Source organism: Panthera tigris, chromosome A2, assembly GCF_018350195.1.
Source record: "Panthera tigris isolate Pti1 chromosome A2, P.tigris_Pti1_mat1.1, whole genome shotgun sequence".
NCBI lineage: Eukaryota > Metazoa > Chordata > Mammalia > Carnivora > Felidae > Panthera > Panthera tigris.
In genome coordinates, this window is record NC_056661.1 from 52,286,732 (window position 1) to 52,306,012 (window position 19,281).

Consider the following 19,281-nt stretch of genomic DNA (forward strand, 5'->3'; position numbering starts at 1 on the left):
GCCGGAGGCGGGGGCGCCGCAGGCCCGCGGGCCCGGGTCTCCGCCTCCCTCCCCGGCTGGCCCCCCTCGGCGCGCCTCCTCCTCCGGAGCCCCGCCTCCGCAGTCCGCGCCCCCGCCGCCGCCGCCGCCGCCGCCGCCGCAGAGCATCGAGCAGCTTGGCCGCCGCGCCCGCCGCGCCACCAAACTTTCGCCGGAGCCGGCGCCGGTGAGTCAGAACGGAGCGCGGGCAGGGCGCGGGCAGGGGCCGCAGCGGGGCCGCAGCGGCGGGGCGAAGCTGTGCGCTGGCCACTGGGGTCTGGGCATCCCTGCGGAGCAGCACGGACCTCGGGAGCCGGCGGGCGCAGGGTGGGCGCGCTTGGGGGCCCTAGGGACACCGGCGGCTCGGGGAGGGTCCCGCGGCGCGGCTCGCTGCACTGCACCCGCCCTCATACTCCGTTCTAGCGCCTCGCCCCGACGCGCAGACACCTGTGGCTTCCCCGGGGTTCGCCAGGGCGCGCGCCCAGAGCGTCTGCCTCCGGGTTCTGGGGCGGAGAGGGCGAGTCCCCAGCTTTTCCAGAGCTGCCCCTGGCGCTGAGTTCGATGCTAACCGCAGTCCCAGCCCGTCTGTGGAGTGCGTTATCTGTGCCAGGCGCTGGGCATCCGGTGCCTGTTGGGATTCTCCCTGCAACGCCAGGAACCGGGTGTTATTACACCCATTTTAGAGAGGAGAAAACTGAGGCTTAGAGAGGGAAAGTTGTGCCAAGGAGGGCGACCAAGTCAAGGAGAGAACCAGGGTTTTGAGCCCCAGGAGGCCTGACTCAAACCACATAACCACACGCGGAGAAGCCCCTGGTTCAGCGTCACCGGGGTCCTCAATGGGGAGCATTGAGACCACCGCCAGAGGTCTTCGGCAAGCCCAGGAGGGACGGACCACCTCCTCATTGTACCGAGGGGAGGATCCTTTGGAAAAATGGGTGGCCATTACTGCTAGGGAGTGGATTTTGGTGGCCGAAGCGCGTAGGGGTTGCTCTTTCAGGGCAAGAGTGAGCGGGGACCAAATTCTGGAAGTTGCTCTGGATTTTTCTGGAAGGAGCCACCGAAGTCAGGAGCAGACACTGGAGAGCAGCAGTTCTTTATGGATGTCGCTTTCTCCCCCTGGGTGACTGTCCCCCTCACACCCACCTCCCACCCCCCTCAGAAGACCCCTTCCAACGCCTTAATCTCTTTAAGGTGTCCTCTCTGCCTGGCAGCTGGTAGTGCAGAGATGCTGCGGGCAGAGTCGCTGTCCTCCGGCAGGGGGCTCCCACCTCAGACCTGGAGTCCGAAAAGAGGGGACAGTGCTTGTCCTGAGCCTGGCTGAAAGGTGCTGGGGAATTCCTTCTTTGGTGAGGGGTGGGCCACTGTGAGTGGAGCACAGATGGAGTGTATTTCCAGAACAGGAAAGAGAGGGGAGTTGGGGATCTGATATATGCCCATTCTTGGCAGTCAGGAACCAGCATGGACTGAGAGGGGGAGAGAGAGCACCAACTGTAGTGTCATTATGCATTATCCCATTTAGTTCTCACAGCAACCTTACAAGGTAGGCACTATTACTACTAACCTCATTGGACAGATGCTCTGTTGAGGCTCAGAGAGGTTAAGTGACTTGCCTGAGGTTGCCCAGCTGGTCCGTGGCAGAATTGGGATTTCAACACAAGTCTTACCTGACTCCTTCCAGATTATCAGTGAAACTCAGGCTGCAGATAGGTCCCTCCTTCTTGTGGCTGGCAGAAGCAGAGTTAAAGAATGGGGTCCCTAATGCCTGCGCACCATTCTCCTTTTTCTCTCATGGATGTCCTCGAGGGGACCTGCTGCTGGGTGGGTCCTCATTCACAGGAATCCCTGCCAACCCCATGTAAATACACTAATATGATTCAGGACTTGCTAGACCCTGCTATAAGCCCAAGGCCACCTGAGGCTACCTGGCTCTATCAAGAGGTATTGCCCCTGGTGGAGAGAGAATCTGTGGAGAGGGGAGGGAAAGCCTGGTACCGTTTTCCAGTGTGATGCAGAATCCTTCTAAGGCAAGAGTTGGCCCAGCACTCCCTGTCTGTGATTTCAGAGCTGGGTGGAGACTGGAGCAGCCTCAAGAGGCGCCTGCAGCCCGGGGGAGTTTGGGCAGTCCTGAGCTGGGAGTGGTCCCTCTTGGCCCTCAAGTGTCCAAGGAAGGAAGAACTTGTATGTGAACCTCCTGCCATTGGAGTCTGTCAGAATTCCATGTTTGCACTTTCCTTTTCACAGTGGAGTTGTGCCTGGTGGAAATGGAGTGGCCTTTTCATAACAAAGAGGAGGGAAGCATAGCAAACGCTGCAAAAGTGTGGATCCCGGGGCTGGCTCAAATTCCAGTGTTGTTTATGAGCTCTGTGGCCTTGGGCCAGTTGCTACGCCACTCTGTTCCTCAGTTTCCCCATTTCTAGAATAGGAATGTTCATAGCACCTCCCTCACTGGATTGCTGAGAGAATTGCGTTCAGATGCGCCAAGTACTTACATGGTGCCATGTCATACATAAAAGTGCTGTTTAAACGTTAGTTGTCATGAGTGTTAGTATTAAAGTCAAACAGGCCCAGCTTTATATCCTGGATCTGCCGTCTGCAAGCTGCCTCACCAGTGCAATCCTCTTGCTTTCTCTCATCTGTCAAGTGGGAGACGTAAGTGGTTTGTCCCAGAAATCTTAGTGTGGTCTTCAGCTTTAAATAGCCTGAAGCCCGATGTCTCAGGGCAGACTTACTGAAACTTCTGGCACTCCACTAGGAACTCATAAAATGCTAAGCGTTCCCATAATTGTCACTGTTAGGGTGAAGCCCACTGCTTCAAGCAGTTGCTTGAACTTCATTCTCTGGCTTGGTTCCGTGGGCCATGGGTTTGGGGCAATTTTCTAGTGTCTGTGGGCAGGACAAAGGTTCTTCCTATCTTTCCTACCTTCCTATCTTCTGTCTTAAAATCCTCTCTTCACAACATTTCCCAGGCCCAAGCCTGAGCCTCTTGGTGGTTATGGGATGGCAGAGGGTCGGTTTGAAGTTCGCTTCATAAGATCTGCCCCAGCTGCCCTGTCCTCACTAAGGCAAAGGCCTCAATAGAACACACTACTCAAGCCTGTCCTGTTGACTCGGGATATTTTGTGTACCTTCCAGGTAAGTGGAGTGGACACATCCAGAGTTCCAAAATTTTTTGCCCTTAAAGACAGCAAGTGAGGTAAAGAAACAAAAACAAAAACAAACAAAAACAAAACAAACAAACAAAACCTCAGGGTTAGAACTCCAGCCCTAGACCTTTGAACTGGGTGACCTTGGGCATCAGTCTTTTTATCTGCAAAATGGTCTTTAATCGTATTTCCCAGTGTCTGGTTCTCAGGATTAATACCAAGACGGAAAAGCAGAGAAAAGAAGGAAAAAAGCAGATAGTACAAATGGCAAAGAATTACATGCAATTGTAAGTAATTCTCATTAGCATTCAGGCCAAGCCTTAGCAGTAATTGCTACTGATCCAAGACGTTTTATCTGAAAGATGTACCTGGCAGAGGGATCATTCAAGCCTCAGTCACCTGCTGCCCTCCCTTTCACAGTGACGCTGAGCATTTCTGAATCTCGGGATGTAATTATAATAAAGCTCCCGTATCTTATTTATAAGTGACTCACTTCTGCCATTAATGATGGCAGAGGACTCAGGCACACACTCATTGGGAACAATGCCGCTGATGCTGTGGGGGGGGGGGGCGGGCAGGATGCCTCTCCTCTTTTATGCATTCATCTTTCCTGCTGTAATTCTCCAGTGATAATGCAGGAAGATCACATGGGCTGGGATCGAAGCTGACAGCTCTCAATTTGTGTAGCAGCTTGCATGGCAAGGCCCATTGAAACTTGCCTCTGCCAGCAGAATGGATGTTAGAAATCTTTACATCACAACAGAGAGGATGGAGTAGAGGAGATTGAGGAAGGCATCTCCAGGGAGTGATTAAAAGCATGGACTCTGGTGTTCAGCAGACCTGAGTTTGAATCTTCATTCTGCCAGCTCATTAGTTGTGGTATGACTTTTGGCTATCTTCCCACTATCCATTCTGATAGAGCAGGGACTGTGTCTGTCTCATTCACCATGGTATTCACAGCTCCTGGTGCATAGGAGGGGTTCATGAATGTCCAATGAATGAATAAATGGATCTATGAATGACAAGTTGCTTGCTTGAACCTCAGCTTTCTCATATGTCAAATGGAGTTAATATAGCACCCACCTTGTAGGTTGTTGTGAGGACTGAATAAGGAAATGTTACATACAGAGTAAGCACTCAGCAATGCCCTTAATGAGAAATTGATGAGCAGAGGCTGGCCTTATCTGGGAGGGAGAACTTTTTCCCCCACACTCAGACCAGTAAGAGGCAATAATGCTGGTCATAAGAATCCCTGTATTTACATAGCACTCTAAAAAGTGCTTTCATATCCATTGTCCCCTAATAACTAGGAGGTAGAATATAAGCCCAGTTCACTCCGATCTGCTCCCTCTTTCTGCTGAGCTCTCTGTTGCTCCATTGGGGATGGGAAGGTGTAGTATTTAGTCTTCCATGAACATGGTATCTCTCTTCATTATTTAGGATAGCTTTAATTTCTTACAATATAGTTTCTTAATTTCCCTTGGTGGTCTTGCACATCTTTGGTTAGATATAGTCCTATTTATTTGATATTTTGCATGCTATTATAAATTAAATATATATATGTATATTTTTGCATTAATATTCTGTTGGTTACATTTTGGGAAAATATGTTAGCATCTTGTATATTGATTTGTATCTAGAAATCTTGCTAATGTCTCTTACTAATTAAAAAGATGTAGATTCTTTTGGAAGAAGTGTTTATAGAATTGTAGGAGGTGCAGGTAACAGTTTTTCTTCCTTTCCGGTCCTTTCAGGGTTTTTCTTTTTTCTTTTTCTTTTCTCTTGCCTTACAGTCCTTAAGACTTCAGTATAAGAATGAATTAAAGAGGAAATACTGGGCATCTTGCCTTTTTTAACTCTTATGGAGCAGCTGTCCACATTTGACAATTAGGATAATGTTTACTCTAGGGTTTTGGTAGATAATTTTCATCAGATTAAAGAAGTTTCTTTCTATTCCCACTTTGCCACATGTTTATTTTTTTTTTCTTTTTCTTCTTCTTCTTTGTTTTTGTCTTCTTCTTAGGTCATAAATGGAAGTAGAGTTTTTGACATATTTTTTTTTTCTACATCTGCTTAGATAGTCACATGATTTTTCTTTTTCAGCCTGTTAACATGGTAATCCACAGTGATTTTTGCACTTCTGGAATAAACCCAACTTGGGTCATCCTGTAGTATTTTTATTGCTGGATTATTTCTGCTCACCTGTTATTGAGGATTTTAGCATCATGTTTTCATACGTGAGATCCACTGGTGATTTTCCTTTCTGGTGCTTACTTGTCAGGCTTTGGTGTCAAGGTTACACTGGCCTCATGAAACGAGGTGGGCAGTGTTTCTACTTGTTCAGTTCTCTAGAAGAGATTGTGCAAGCTGGGTGGTGTTCATGTGAGGAGTTTGGTGAACTCAGCAATGAGGACTCAGAGGGTGGAAGCTGAAGAGAAGGGTGGGGAGGACAGCTGGTTTCAGCTCTGTCCAAAGTGGAACTTTCTACCAGTGGGAGGTTCAGGCTGCCTCAGGTAGGGGTTCAGGGACTCTGAAGCCGGCTGTCCTGAGTGCTGTGGGGAGAACCTAGCCTTGGACACTGGGTAGGGTTGTTGCAACCAGGGATCCTGGATGGATGGAGTTCAGCCTAGGGCAAGAGTCTGATGCCTGTGAGCTCCCCTTGAGCGTCTTCCTGCTACTAAAATTGATGTGGCTGCAGATAGTGTGCTCACAATGAATTATTACTCCCTGGTGCCCACAGATGGAGGGACTTGCCTCCACGGACCATTCATCTTCCAGCTGGTGGGAGAGGCTTTCCCTCTCTGTGATATCCATTTACTTGGAATCCCCAATTAGGACCTGGGGTCACACCCCTCCTACTGGTTCTGCCCCTCCCCCTGTCCCACTGCAGGTAGCTAGATTTGGGCAAACTTCTCTGCCTATTCTTCCCTCAATCCTCTTTCACAGAAGCTCCAGGCACTGTCCTAATTTGGATCCTGTATCTTAATTCCCATAATAATGCTACAAGGTAGTTACTAATATCTCCATTATTCACATTAGGAAAACAAGGTTTTTGGTTGTCATTATTTGAATGGTTTCATATTTCACACTAAGTTATCCTTCTCTAAGCTGTTTGAATTTGAGTGTAAGATACAGATCTGACTTAATTTCCCTTTCCCATATTTAACCAGTTGCCCCCATCCTGTTTACTCCATCTTTCTTCCTTTCCTCACCTGTGTGCCCCCTGTATCAGATACCAAAGCACCCTGTATGGTCAGAGGCAGAGCCGCAGCACTGGGCACCTCCCAGGGATGCCGTTTGCACGGTTTCCTGTCTTGGGCATCAGGGTGTGTGACCGGGAAATCCTGTCATTAGTAGCAGGTCTCTTTCCAGGCTGTCTATTCTGGTGTTGGACTTTCCACTGATTCAAGCGGCCAACCGTCAGACAGGATCATGGCAGTAAACGGTGGGGAAATGCCAACCAGGCACAGCACAGGTGGAGAAGAGCGGGGGAGGCTTGTACCATGTCACTTTGATGATTATCTGTGTACTGTACTTTTTAATAGCTGGCAAAGGCGTCTGCTTCCCCCTGGCTTCTTCTTCTTTTTCTCTTTTAAACTTTTCTAGGCAATTTTCACTCGGCTTATTCTTTCTGAGACCTTCGTTTATTTGCTAGCTGGCTTTTCTGTGTTCCTGGAGAAAACCATCATTAAATACATCCGTCGTACTGTCGCTCTCCCTGCCCTACACGAAACACTGTCCATCGCCAGCCCACACATGTGGTCTGGAACATCTGCCAATGACTGTTGATCCTGAGCCCATGACGGAAGCCTCATTTTCTTTCCTCTGTCCACGGCACCTAACTGCCTAACTGGATCCACCATAGTGGGCCTGACATCGGCCTCTGGCGGATCTAGTTTCCGCCTCCCTGGGGAAGGATGGTCTTAGGTCTTTAAAGTACTTCCCACGAGCTCCCCAGAGCACACTGGGGGGAAACCTGAATTCTGCATTTAAATCAGATCATCACCATCTCTTGAAAGCAAGTTCATGTGAGACAGAAAGAGATAAAATGTGGTTGTGTATGTACATTAAGTCATATAAATGATCCTCAGAATTCAGCGCAGGGTAAGAGCAAATATTCTAGGGCCAGATGATATAGGTTCGATTCTGGGTCCACCACTTTCCAGAGTGTGTCTGGGGCAAATCACCCCCCCATCTTTCCCTTGATCCCCTCAAGTATAGAGTGGGGTTAGTGACCATATTAACTTACAGCATCACTATGAGTAATGAACAAGTCATGAAGTTTGAAAGAATTAATATTTAAAAAGGATTTACCACAGTCTGGCAACTCATAAATGTTTATTAAGTACCAATTAATAAATATACTATATGGATTTCTTTTCCCCTAAGAAATTGGGAATCATTTTGTCGTGTTCCAAAACAAACCCCACTGGGTTTTAAAAGTTTAAATTGAGTTCATCCCATATATCAATTTCTGACTCCTTGTGTGATTGGTGCTTTCTGTGTGAAGATATGTTCTCAGATTAGACTGGAAGCTCCTTGAGGGTGCTTTGGGAATCTACTCCCGAAGCCAAGAGCACACTGTATACACTGTATGTTAGCTAACTTGACAATAAATTATATTTAAAAAATAAAAATAAAAAGTGCTAGGGGGCACCTGGGTGGCTCAGATAGTTAAGTGTCCAACTTCGGCTCAGGTCATAATCTCACATTTCATGGGTTTGAGCCTGCATAGGGCTGTGCTGACAGCTCAGAGCCTGGAGCCTGCTTTGGATTCTGGGTCTCTTTCTCTCTCTGCCCCTCCCCTGCTCTCTCTCTCTCTCCCCCCCCAAAATAAATAAACATATAAAAATAAAAAATAAAAAATTCTAGAACTCAGAGGCAATGAATTTAGTGCCAATAGTTGGGGTTTCACATCCTGGTTACCTCTCTGACCTCAGAGGAGGCATTTTAACCCCCCTGGCCTTGGTTTTCTTATCTGTAAAAGGGAATAATAATACTAGTAATAATAATTCTCACAGCATTATTGAGAGTCTCTTCTCCCAAACTTGCAGTGACTATGCCTTCTCATCACTGAGGACTCAGATATCCCTTCCTTAGAGAGGCCTTCCCTCACCACCTTGTTTGGGTCACCACCCCCCACCCCCACCCCAATCCAGTTCCTCACCATTGATTTTCTTATAGGTCCCCATCAGACTGCCAGCTCCAGGAGTGTCAGGATGTTATCTGCCTCGTTTACTGCTATACCTACAGTGACTCCATTGACTGGCACAAGCACCTAGTAGGTGTGCACTGAAAAACATATTGGATGAAGAAAGTGAGATCACAGCTAGAGCCGTAAAGACAAGGACATGCCCCAGTCATGCAGGTGGCAGTGAACACCATTGAGATGGCGAATGTCCCTGGTACTTTGTAGCATTCATACACCTAAAATTGCTTTTAGGCATTTCTAGAGTAGTAAGAAACACTGAACAAAGATGGGTTCTTTTCATGGTTGTAGCAGGAGCACAATCAATATTTGTCAGTCGTTTATTGATTGATTCTCACAGCACCCAACACTGGGCTTGACAGAGGCCATGAGAAACTCCATTGACAAGTTAGGAATGGAGGCAGGGTTTCTCTCGCTGTTCTCTCCTGTTGGGGCTAGAAGGGCCGATAAATAGCACTCCTTTGTCTGGCCTGACTTCAGGCCCAACTGAGAGTTGGCAACAGGAGGACAGCATGTCACCATTGGCACTAATTGGAGTGACCTTGGAGCAGCAGGGTGGGCTAACGCTGATGGCCAGAATTCGACGGGTGTCCCTGCCTGCCTGGGTGCTGGGCCCTGCAGAGGGCCCCTTCTCCCTCCTGGTGGGGAGCAGAGTCGGATACATGCTCCCTGCAGGTAGGCCGGCTCCTAAGGGAAGCAGAGAAGGGCATGAGTAACACTTGCCTTATTTCATCTCTCAAACTCCCTCATAAACATGTGGGAGATATCTCTGTGAGATAAGAATTAGTGTGCCCATGTTATAGATAAAAACAACTGAGGTCTGAGATGTTGACTAACTTATGCTAGAGTGGAACTGGGGAGACCAGTAAGGAGGCTATTGCGGTTGTCCAGATGAGACAGGATGATCTCTTGGACCAGAGGGCGGTGGCCGTGGGGAGGCGGGGACACTGTTTTGGAGCAAATGGATTAGGACAGACAGGTGGTTGAAAGTGGGAAGTCTGGCCAGGGCACTACTTGGGGGTCAGTATTAAAGCACCGCCATTGGGTAAACTCATGGGTTTTTCTGCTTGCTTCTTGCGTTTAGGGTAGAATAGATGTAATCCTCCTGGGCAAAGATTATTCAGAGAATTAAGAATTCCACAGGCACCACATCAGCACATCTCAGAGGAACTGAAACTGATGATCGCTCACTTTTAATTGGAAGTGCTAGCTGGAGCGTGCTGGGAGAGAATGAAAACATACAGGGCTCAGGTTGGGGGCCAAGGGAAAAGACGCTTGGGTCTCTAAGAGGCCTTGTAAAGAAGTGGGTCCTTCACGGCCCCTCTCCCATTTCCTCCCTCCTTCAGAATTGACAGTTGCTGCCCCCACTGTCCTGTCATGTTCCCGGAGGCCCAGCTTGGGCTTAAGCCTTGCTCTCCCTCCCCAGGACCCCCTACTCAGCTTCCCTGCCCCCAGACAGCACCCTGATGTCCCCCCAAAGACTCTTTGCCAGGCACAAATCTGATCATGTCACTTCCTTGCTCAAAATCCAATGGCATCCTTTATAGCCATTAAGTAGAGTGAAACTCGAGTATCATCACTTGGAAAGATGGGAAAGATACATGGGAAATGTATCATTAAGTGAAAAGAGGATATGGCAGAATAGCTCTGACAACGTAGGATGGCACAGTGTGGTAGTCAAAAGCATGGGCTCTGGGGTCACGCTGAGTTTGATCCCCAGCTCTGCCACTTGGTAGCTGTGTGACCAGGAGCAGGTTATTTTTCTAAAAAATTTATTTAGTGTGTATTTATTTTTGAGAGGGGAGAGAGAGCCCACAAGGGGGGACGGGCAGAGAGAGGGAGCCAGAGGATCTGAAGTGGGCTCTGTGCTGACAGTAGAGAGCCCAATGTGGGGCTTGAACCCATGAGCTGTGAGATCATGACCTGAGCTGTAGTCGGACGCTCAACCAACTGAGCCACCCAGGCGCCCCCAGGAGCAAACTCTTAATGCCTCTGTGCCTCAGACTCCTCATCTGAACAATGGGAACGAAAGCAGTACTCAGCTCCCATAGGGCTGAGAGGGCTACAGGTGGGCTTAGCCCAGTGCTTGGCTCCTAGCAGCACTCAGTAAATGCCAGTCATTATCATGGCCATAATTGTATATGTTCGCATGCATTTATAGGCACCTCTCTCTCTTTTCATCTTATTCTTCGGAACTCAGATTAGAAGTCTCCTCTTCCAGGGGTGCCTGGGTGGTTTGGTCGGTTAGGTGTCCAACTGTTGATTTTGGCTCAGGTCATGATCTCATGGTTATGAGATCAAACCCTGTGTTGGGCTCCAAGCTGAGCATGGAGCCTGCTTAAGATTCTCCCTCTCCCTCTGCCCCTTCCTCCCATCTCTTTCTCTCTCTGTCTCTCTATCAAAAAAAAAAAAAAAGTCTCTTCTTCCAGGAAGCCTTGCCTAAACACCCCTTTCCCCTCCACTTAAAGGCTAGGTTTGAACTCTTCTCTGGACTCACAGCACCCCCTGGTCTTACTTCTACTATGCATATTACTCCATACTGTAACCATCTCTGTCTACTCATGGCTGTAAGCGCCTAAGGACATGGCCTGTGGCTGGTTCCTCATTAGATTCCGGGTACCCATCACATTGGGAGGGACATAGGAAGCCCTCAGAAAATACTTGTTGGATGAATGAATGGGAGAATGGATGAATGTGAGCAGGGCTTTGAAACATAAGGTTTCAATGGGTGGAGGTGTAGAGGAAGGACATTTTGGGCAGAGGGAACAGCATGAGCAAAGGCACAAGAGGTGGAAAGATGCACTCTCCAGGAAGAGCAAGCAGGCTGGTCAGACCACATCGTAAAGTGTGACCAGAGTAACAGAAAGTCCTGAAGGTTGGGAGGTAGGTAGGGAGCATAAAAAATGTCTTGTGTAAACAAAAGGAAAGTCGATGCAGTGAGGGTGGGCACAGAGAAGGAAGGGGTCTCTTGAGGGACATCATTTGTACCCTGATCCTCCAGACTGGCTTAGGTGCCTTTGTGATGCTGTGTATTCAGCATCATGTAAAATAAATACCTAGTTTATCTGTCTCTTTCCACCTCTAGACTGCACACCCCTCAGAGATGGAAATTTATGTTTTCTCTCTCTTTTTTCTAAGACTCTTCTTGCCCATGAAGATCAGCTATTTCCTCCCCCACAGCTGCTTTCCTCTGCCACATAGGGCCATAGATACGGTTTCTGTTGTGCCTTCCAGTATGTGGATCCTAGTACAAATCTCTCCAGGTTCTGTGGGAGTAGAGGGTTTGTAGCTTCTCCCCTTAATAGAACCATTCATAGGACTCTGCTTCCTTCATGGGATTCTTGTATCAAGCCAGAAACAGAAGGACTCTTGTAGTTCATTCCTCGGTCAGACGCGGACATCAGTCTTTTGACCAGAGGCCTGCAAAAGAAGAAGTTCTCAATTAAGTTCTTGGGGCTAAATGGGGTCCTTGCCAGATCCAAACAGGCAGTGCTGCCTGGGCCAGCAGCAGAGGTATGGGAAGATAAAAGCAGGAGTTGGAGTCTGTTTGGGGGGATTGTGCCCCTACTGTGTGCTGGGGATGTTGCAGTGGACAAACACACCCATTGCCTTTAAGGGATGGTGGAGAAGATGGATGCTGGACAAGTCACAGTGAAACGGGATGCAAGGTTCTCAGATGGGAAAGCGTAATGTTATGGGAGGCTCAGAGAGGCTAAGTGACTCACCCAAGGTTGCACAGCCAGGGTAGCCAAGCTGGCATTTGAACTGAGATCCTCTGACCTCTTTCCTTAGTGCCATGAACCCCCTCGAGGTAACTGCCTAAAACATTTTTAGAAGTTGCTCATTGTAATGCAATCCTGATTCTTTGCTGGGTACCTCAGGATGCATTCTTCCATTCGTGTCATCCATAAATATAGGAAGCATATCTTTCTAGGGGCAAGTTCCAGGCAAGGTAACAGGAATAAGTCACAAAGCTAAACCCTGGGTTTCCTGTTGAGTCCTCACTAATACCCAGAGTTTTCACTGTTTTCTCTCTGTTACAAGCAGAAAAAACAGACAAGTAAGGAAGAAAACTCAAGGGAACATTTGGCTCCACGGATTGGAGCAGAGAGCTTGAGTGAGGGACAGGGATTTGGACACCCGGGTCGCCCATCAGTGCCGAGTTCCGTAAGGGCGAGCTCACCATGGCTGTTCTGAACACCGAGGGCTTCCTCTGCGTCCCTGGTCGCTAGGGGAAACCAAGCATTTTCCTGATGAATGCATCTTAACTCCCTTTCATCCCAGACACAGAGCTCTGTGTTTGTGCACTAAATGTTACTTTGAAAACAGTGCAGTTGGGAGTGGAACTCGTCTTCTGGGCTTGTTGTTTTGTAATATTTCCCTCACACATCTTATTGGCCTCACCTAACACGAGGCACCGGTCATAATGGCATGCACTGAGCATTTACTCTGAGTTGGATGATGTGCTGAACACTTTATATGTGTCACTTTATTTGGTCCTCTAAATAGCCTCGTGAGGTCAAGACTGTTGTTGCCCTGGGTCAGTGATGAGGAGCCCAGGATCACACAGCCAAAAAGTGGAGGAACTGGGATTCAAAGCCAGTCTAGAGCCATGACAGAGTTGACCCCAGAACCCAGGTCTTGTGACCCCTGTGGGCACCACCTCTGGCTTTGGGCAGACCGTTCTCTTTCTGAGACTTTTCACATCAGTTCCAGACTCCAAGCCAGAGTTCCGTCCATGGGGTGTTTGCACACTGGCCCCATCCGCACTGGACAACTTGCCCTTCCCCAGACACGCCTCATCCCTCCTCGTCACCATGAGGTGTGGTGCCACCAGCCTCCCGCTTCCCCTGCCCACTCAAGGCCTAAGTTCCCACTGAACTGTACACGTAAAACAAGTGAGTTTTATTCTAGGGATTTTTTTATTGTGATAAAATATGCATCCTAAAGCAAGTGAATCTTACGGTATATAAACTATGTCTCTACAGCTGTTTTAAAAAAAAGAAAGAAAGGAGTTAGGAATGCTGGTTCCATGGTGACTCTTTCAGGAAGGCTTCCCTGTTAGCAGGTTGTTTGGGGTTATAGGGACTAGAGATGCACCCTGTTTAACCTCAGTTAATGGGGTTTATTTTCTGTGTATAGCGGGATGTGAGAAAGACAAAACACAGGGTCACCACCATACTGCCAGGCCCCACAGAGAGCTGGAGTGTTGTTTGGATCCACTGGAGACTCATTAGCCTATCCTGTGTCTACAGTAGTATCCTCTGCTCCCTTCTCTAGGATGGAGACAACGAGGGGCCTGAGCTCCTCACTGCTTACTCCTTGGCTTTGGCTCTTCCTGCTTATGCCAACTAATTCTTCTTTTTGCTCCACTGCACCTTTCATTCATTCAGTAAACATTTACTGAGCACTTACTGTGTACCAGGCCCTCCTCTAGGCGCTTGGGATACGCCACAGACGAAGATTCCTGCCCAGGTGGGGCTTATAGTCTGCTTCCTGGATTCTGCTGGCCCGTGACGTGACATCTGTTGTGTTATCATTTCTGTGACCTCATAGCTTTTGATGTTTGTCCCTGATTTCTACCGACTATGGCTGCTTTGTATGTTTCACATTCTGCATTTTGAGAGGCAGTCTTCTAGTTCAGGTAGCCAGTATCTGGTTGTCCAGAAACTTTGCCCCAGGCCAGCCCACAGACAACCCGTGAATGCTGTCGAGGACCATTCTGGGTGCTAAGGTAAAGGGATGAATGAGATGAAGGGTCCTGCTTTCTTAATACTTATGCTCTAGTGGAAGGATGGGAAAGGCGTAAATCAACAAATGAATATAAAATGCAGTGTTGACGAGCAGTAAGTGATAAGCAGGGTAGCAGATTGAGGGATGTCCATTTCCATAGGTAGGAGGGGTGGCATTCGAATCGAGTGAGGACCCGAAGCATGCTTATATCTGAGAAGGAAGCATTGTGGGCAGAGGAAACAGCAGGGCCCTGGGCTGGAAGTGGTTTGGAATGTTCTAGAAAGAGGGAGGAGGCCTGAGTAGCTAGAGCAGAGTATGCAAGGACAAGTGTAGGGGATCAGGTCAGAGTCATGGGGCCAGACAGGCAAGGCCCTGTTGGCCACTGTGAGGACCTGGCTTTTGTCCAGAAGACCCCGGGAACCTCCAGTGACATGATCAAATGTGCAGTAAAAAGCATCAACCTGGCTGCTGTGTGGACGATACACCGAAGGAAGGGAAGAGTAGTTCCAGGGAGGCTAATGCTGTCATACAAGCAAGGCCAGTGGTGGCCTAGACCAGGGTACAGTGTGGACACGAAGAGAAACAATGGGCTTCTGGGTCTCTTGTGAAGGTAGAACTGAGCGTAATGGTATACTTTCCTGATATACTTTCCCCCAGTCACCCAGGCGGACGCAAAGGTTGCCTCCTGTCTGCTCCTGAGGTGCTTACCTTGCGTGCCACTGACGAGTTTCCCGATCTATAACGAGAGGATGATAATCACGCCTCCCTCCTGGGGTCATTATGAGTGTGCAGGGCCCTAGCGGGGCCCCTGGTGCAAAGTGGGTACCCGGTGAGTGATGGCCATTATTATCAGGAACATGGGAGGTGGGCAGCATGCAAGGGACCCCTCTGGGTTGGACTTCTCCCAGTGGACTTCAGGCAGCCCTGGTTCTGCTCTGACAGGCACCCTGGAGTCGGGACCTTTCAAGCTGAAAGTGGAGGGACAGACGCCTTTACTGAAATCCAAATAAGAGCCTGGGGCTTGCCCTAACTTATTTCAGTCCTCACAGCCCCTCAGAGCAATGGAACTCCACAGCCCCATTCTGCAGGGTCTCGGAGAGGTGAAGGGATTCACCCGAGGGCCTGTCCCAAGTGATGGGGTTCGGGCCTGAACAACTGATCCCTGGCCAAGAGTCAGGGTGGCATAGTGATGAAAGGCCAGGGCTTAGGGCCCACAGAAGTCTGAGTTTGAATCCTGGCTCTGCTCTGTACGGTCCTGAGCATGTCCCTTCCCCCTCTCTGTGCCTCAGTTTCCTTAGCTGTGAAAAATGGGACAACACTGGGCTCCTTGCTTGGTTGGGGTGAGGCCTAAGGGAGGTGCTGGATGTCAGGTCTTCAATGGGACCCACATAGAGCAGACATTCAACAGCTGAGACCTCTCCTGTGTTGCCCCCAGGCCTGTGTCTCTGTGGCTCCTGCCTGGCATCCCTGCCAGCAGTTTGAAGTAGATGCCTCATTGCCAGATGCTGTCATGGAAACCAAGAGATGGGGGAGTAGGAGAGGCCTGGAGGAGGTCTGGGGGGAGGGGACATCATTCCCTTGCTCACCCTCTGGCCCACCTCACCAGCTCATTACAGCAGTGATGGCTCAGAGGAACAGAGTGGGGGCGGGAAGCCAGGCTGTGATGGAGGAGACAAAGGCTGGCTGGGCTCAACTGGAAGCTTTGTTCCTGTAGGGAGTGTGGGACACAGGGCACCACCTGTGGGGCCACTCGAAGCCACCTCCCAGGCCCCCCAAGGCTTGAGCAGGCTAGAGCCAGGATGTGACTCACTCTGGAATCCCTTGTCTAGCCGTTCCTTCTGCTCCCTTCAAGAGGCAATACATTCATTGTCTTGCCCTTTGAAACAGCCTCCCCACAGCATCTCTGTCAAGTCAAAGCCGACAACCCTTCTGACTGTTTCTCTGAATTGATATCAAAAATGAGTTGCTCACTGTCTTGCAGCAAGAACAGCTCCATTTGGAGACCGAGTCTCCCCATCCAGGTGTCCTTCAAAAATTAGATACCTTTTGACACCTTGTCTCGAGGAAATGGTCCTCCTCCCCCTTCTCCATGCCCCAGCCCTCTGGAACTACATCCCACACCTCGCCTTCCCACAGCATGTGGACGCTGTTAGGGCTCCCCTCCCCTATTCAGAAGGCACACTTGGAGCTCTGCAGCTTTGCAGGAACTCGGGAGGAGGACCCCAGGGCTTGCAATCGTACAGAGCCATGTTGGAATCCCCACTTGCTCTGCCGTTTACACACTGTGTGATGGGTCAGTGACCCCTGGGAGTCCCAGTTTTCTTACCGGTTCCAGGGGATTTGAGCGTAGGATCTGCCTCACGGGACTCAGTGAGTTGACCCGGGTAGAGCATCAGCAAACTGCATTACTGTGCTCGTCACTTCACACCTTTCTTTCAACTCAGGAGCAAGGAAGGAAGCAGAAAAAGACAGCCCCTAGACACACTTTGTTTATAAAATTAAGCCCTTTCTCTTTAAGATGGATAGAATCTGCTAAAGGCTTTCCTTGGAGGAGACGTTCTCAGCTTTGGATCAGTGCGCCAGACATTTATTGCATACCTACTATGTGCCAGGCTCTGTGCTAGGTTCTGAGGAAATAATGGGGGACAAGGCTTTGGAACCTGCAGCATGGTGGGGAAGGCAGACCCGTGTACAGTCAGTCTCTACATGAGAAGATATGTGCTATGGTCTAAATGGACACAAGGACTGCAGCTGCAAGGTTGCCCATGGGGTTATGGGGCGGGGGGGCGGGGGGATGGGGGAGGCAGTGATACTTATCTCAGCCTAAGGATGCACTAGCATATTTTTCAAAGATAAGCAGGATGTAATTTAGCACAATCAGGTGAAATGAGCTCACAGGCAGAAGGTACAGCCTCAGCAGAGGGAAATAGCATCCCAACCAAATAGCATTGTGTGTTCAGGAAACCGGAAGGAGTTAGGGTTTGCCAGAGCATCAAGTCAAGCTCACGGGCAGGGGGTGGTCGGAGATGGACATGCCTAGAGAGTTAAGCAGGTCATTAGGGATTGACTCACTTGGTCTAACCTAGAATCTTTTCATTGCAATGAAAGTTTCAGCATCCCTGGGAGACCAAGTGGGCGGGAAACTTTTTTTTATTTATTTTCCAGAAACTTGCACTTTGTGGAGTGGTCCCAGGACCAGCAGCAACTGCATAAGTTGGGAGTTTGTTAGAAATGGAGAACGTCAGGCCCCACTCCAGAGCTGCAGAATCAGACTCTGCGTTTTAACAAGGTGGCGCATATGCAGCTTACAGAGTGAAGTGACGCAGTGCTGAAAAGCACCCAGACATCACCTGCTCTGCTCCCAGCTCCCTAGTAAACGTGGGCTCGTGGCTCTTCAAGCAGTGCAGGACCTTCATTAGGCCTGTGTCATTGGTCTTAGATGAAGGCTAGCAAGGGCACTGCCCCAATGTTGGGATAGCCCTAAACGGGGATATGTCTGAACTGCTTTTACCACCTCTCTGGAGTCTCTTGCCTGGTCTCAAGCAGGATCGAGTGGGACATATTAATACAACTTTTTTACTTATTCAGCAAGGGGAAAGCTTTCTCTGTTCATTGTTAACAACAGTCTCCAAAAGAAAAGATATTTGGGCAGGAGATGTGGCAGGTGCTGCTTACTTGGCCCCCTCCCTGAGATGGCTTGTCTTCAGGGACAGGGTGCCTAGACCTTGTGCGTGTCACTTTTATAGCTTCTTTGTTCATCCATGTGTTCTCTTGAGAAAGGGACAGTGGCTACAAAGTCTCTTGTATCTCCCAGGACCTTGAAAATCAGACCAAGTGATTTGGACTTCTACCAGAGCACGAGGGAGCCACTGAGGAGTTCCAAGGAAGGGAGTAACAAGATGAACACTGCTGGTTGAAAGACCACTGTGCCAGCAGGGAGGAACTGGCAAGAAGGGCTTGGAGACATCAGTGCAGAGGCTAGTGTTGTTGGAGTCCAAGTGAGAAAGATGAGGTCTGGGTCTGGCCAGTGGCCCTGTTTGGTCACACTGCACCAGCCCATACTTTGCCTTGCTCAGTGGGTAATGTCGCACAAATTCCAAGTTTGTAACCTATCTAGTCTCCAGGAGACAGAAGCAGCTGCTAAGTTTGAAGCAGTCACTTAGAACTAGCTGAGAATAAAAATTGGAACCTTCTGCAGGTCATACGTGGCCAGTGAAGTCATCTATTTAGATCTGGACAGTTTAGGAACTGCTGGCCGGGCTCTCGACTTCCCTTGGGAACTCCCCCGAATTCTCACACCAGCCCCTGGGGTGGACGTGGAAGGGTCTGTTGAGGACTCAGGACCCCTGGGCCCAGCTGAGAAGGGGGAGGAGGAGAGAGAAACAGCCTCAAAGTCCTTCTGTTGCCTTCGGTGAATCTCACTAGGGAGAAAGTGTTTCCCAAAGCCGCTCCGTGGAACCCTCAATAGAAGGAGGTTCCATGGTCGCATAAGTCTGGGAATGCGGCATATCACATCCCCTTCTTAGGGATTCACGATGCCCAGTAAAGCATGAGGACTTCAGCTCAGACAGAACCTGGCTTTGAATCTCAGTTCCACCACTTCTTGGGTTGATTCAGTCTCATCTGCAAAATGGGAATAATGGCAGTACCAATGACATAAAGTTATCAGGAATATTTATGAGATAATGTGTAGCATCTGTCTTGTACATTAGGAAACACTAAATAAAGAGAAGCTTTAAAATTATGATATTTTAATAGTAGTAAATATTTGTATCAATAAATACAAATACAAATTATTACTGTCTTATTATTTTAACTTTAAAGGCTCTGAGAAATCCTGCAGTAGAATCTGCTTGACTTTGCTTAACCTAATGTTTCTGAACTTTATTTGATCTTGGAGTCTCCTTTTTCACGTAACATACAGGACTTTCTAAGAAATTCATGCTCTGTGGGACTCTGGGAAATACTGATTTTTGTGTTTAGGGAACAGTCTGGAGAAGTCAATGTCTCTGAACCAGGATCCAGTCTAAATATGGATCCTTGTGGGCATAAAGAGTTGTGTTTCATTCTCGGTGCCTTATCCATCTCCTTTTCCGCCTAAGATTGTCACTCAGGAAGAAAGGCATGAGCTAACCATGCCAGAGTTGTAGGGCTAGCAGTATGGGGTGAGGCTTGAGA

The 19,281-nt window shown here is 48.9% G+C and overlaps 1 protein-coding gene across 1 annotated transcript in view; it reads left to right on the top strand.

Annotated features, from left to right (window-relative positions):
* Nucleotides 1-120: 120 nt before the first annotated feature.
* The window catches only part of HRH1 (histamine receptor H1), an 80,679-nt gene continuing 61,518 nt past the window's right edge, over nucleotides 121-19,281 (top strand). Inside the window, exon 1 of the mRNA XM_042979514.1 lies at nucleotides 121-205. The gene's annotated coding sequence lies outside the window, so the exon portion shown is untranslated. The remainder of the gene's footprint in view (nucleotides 206-19,281) is intronic.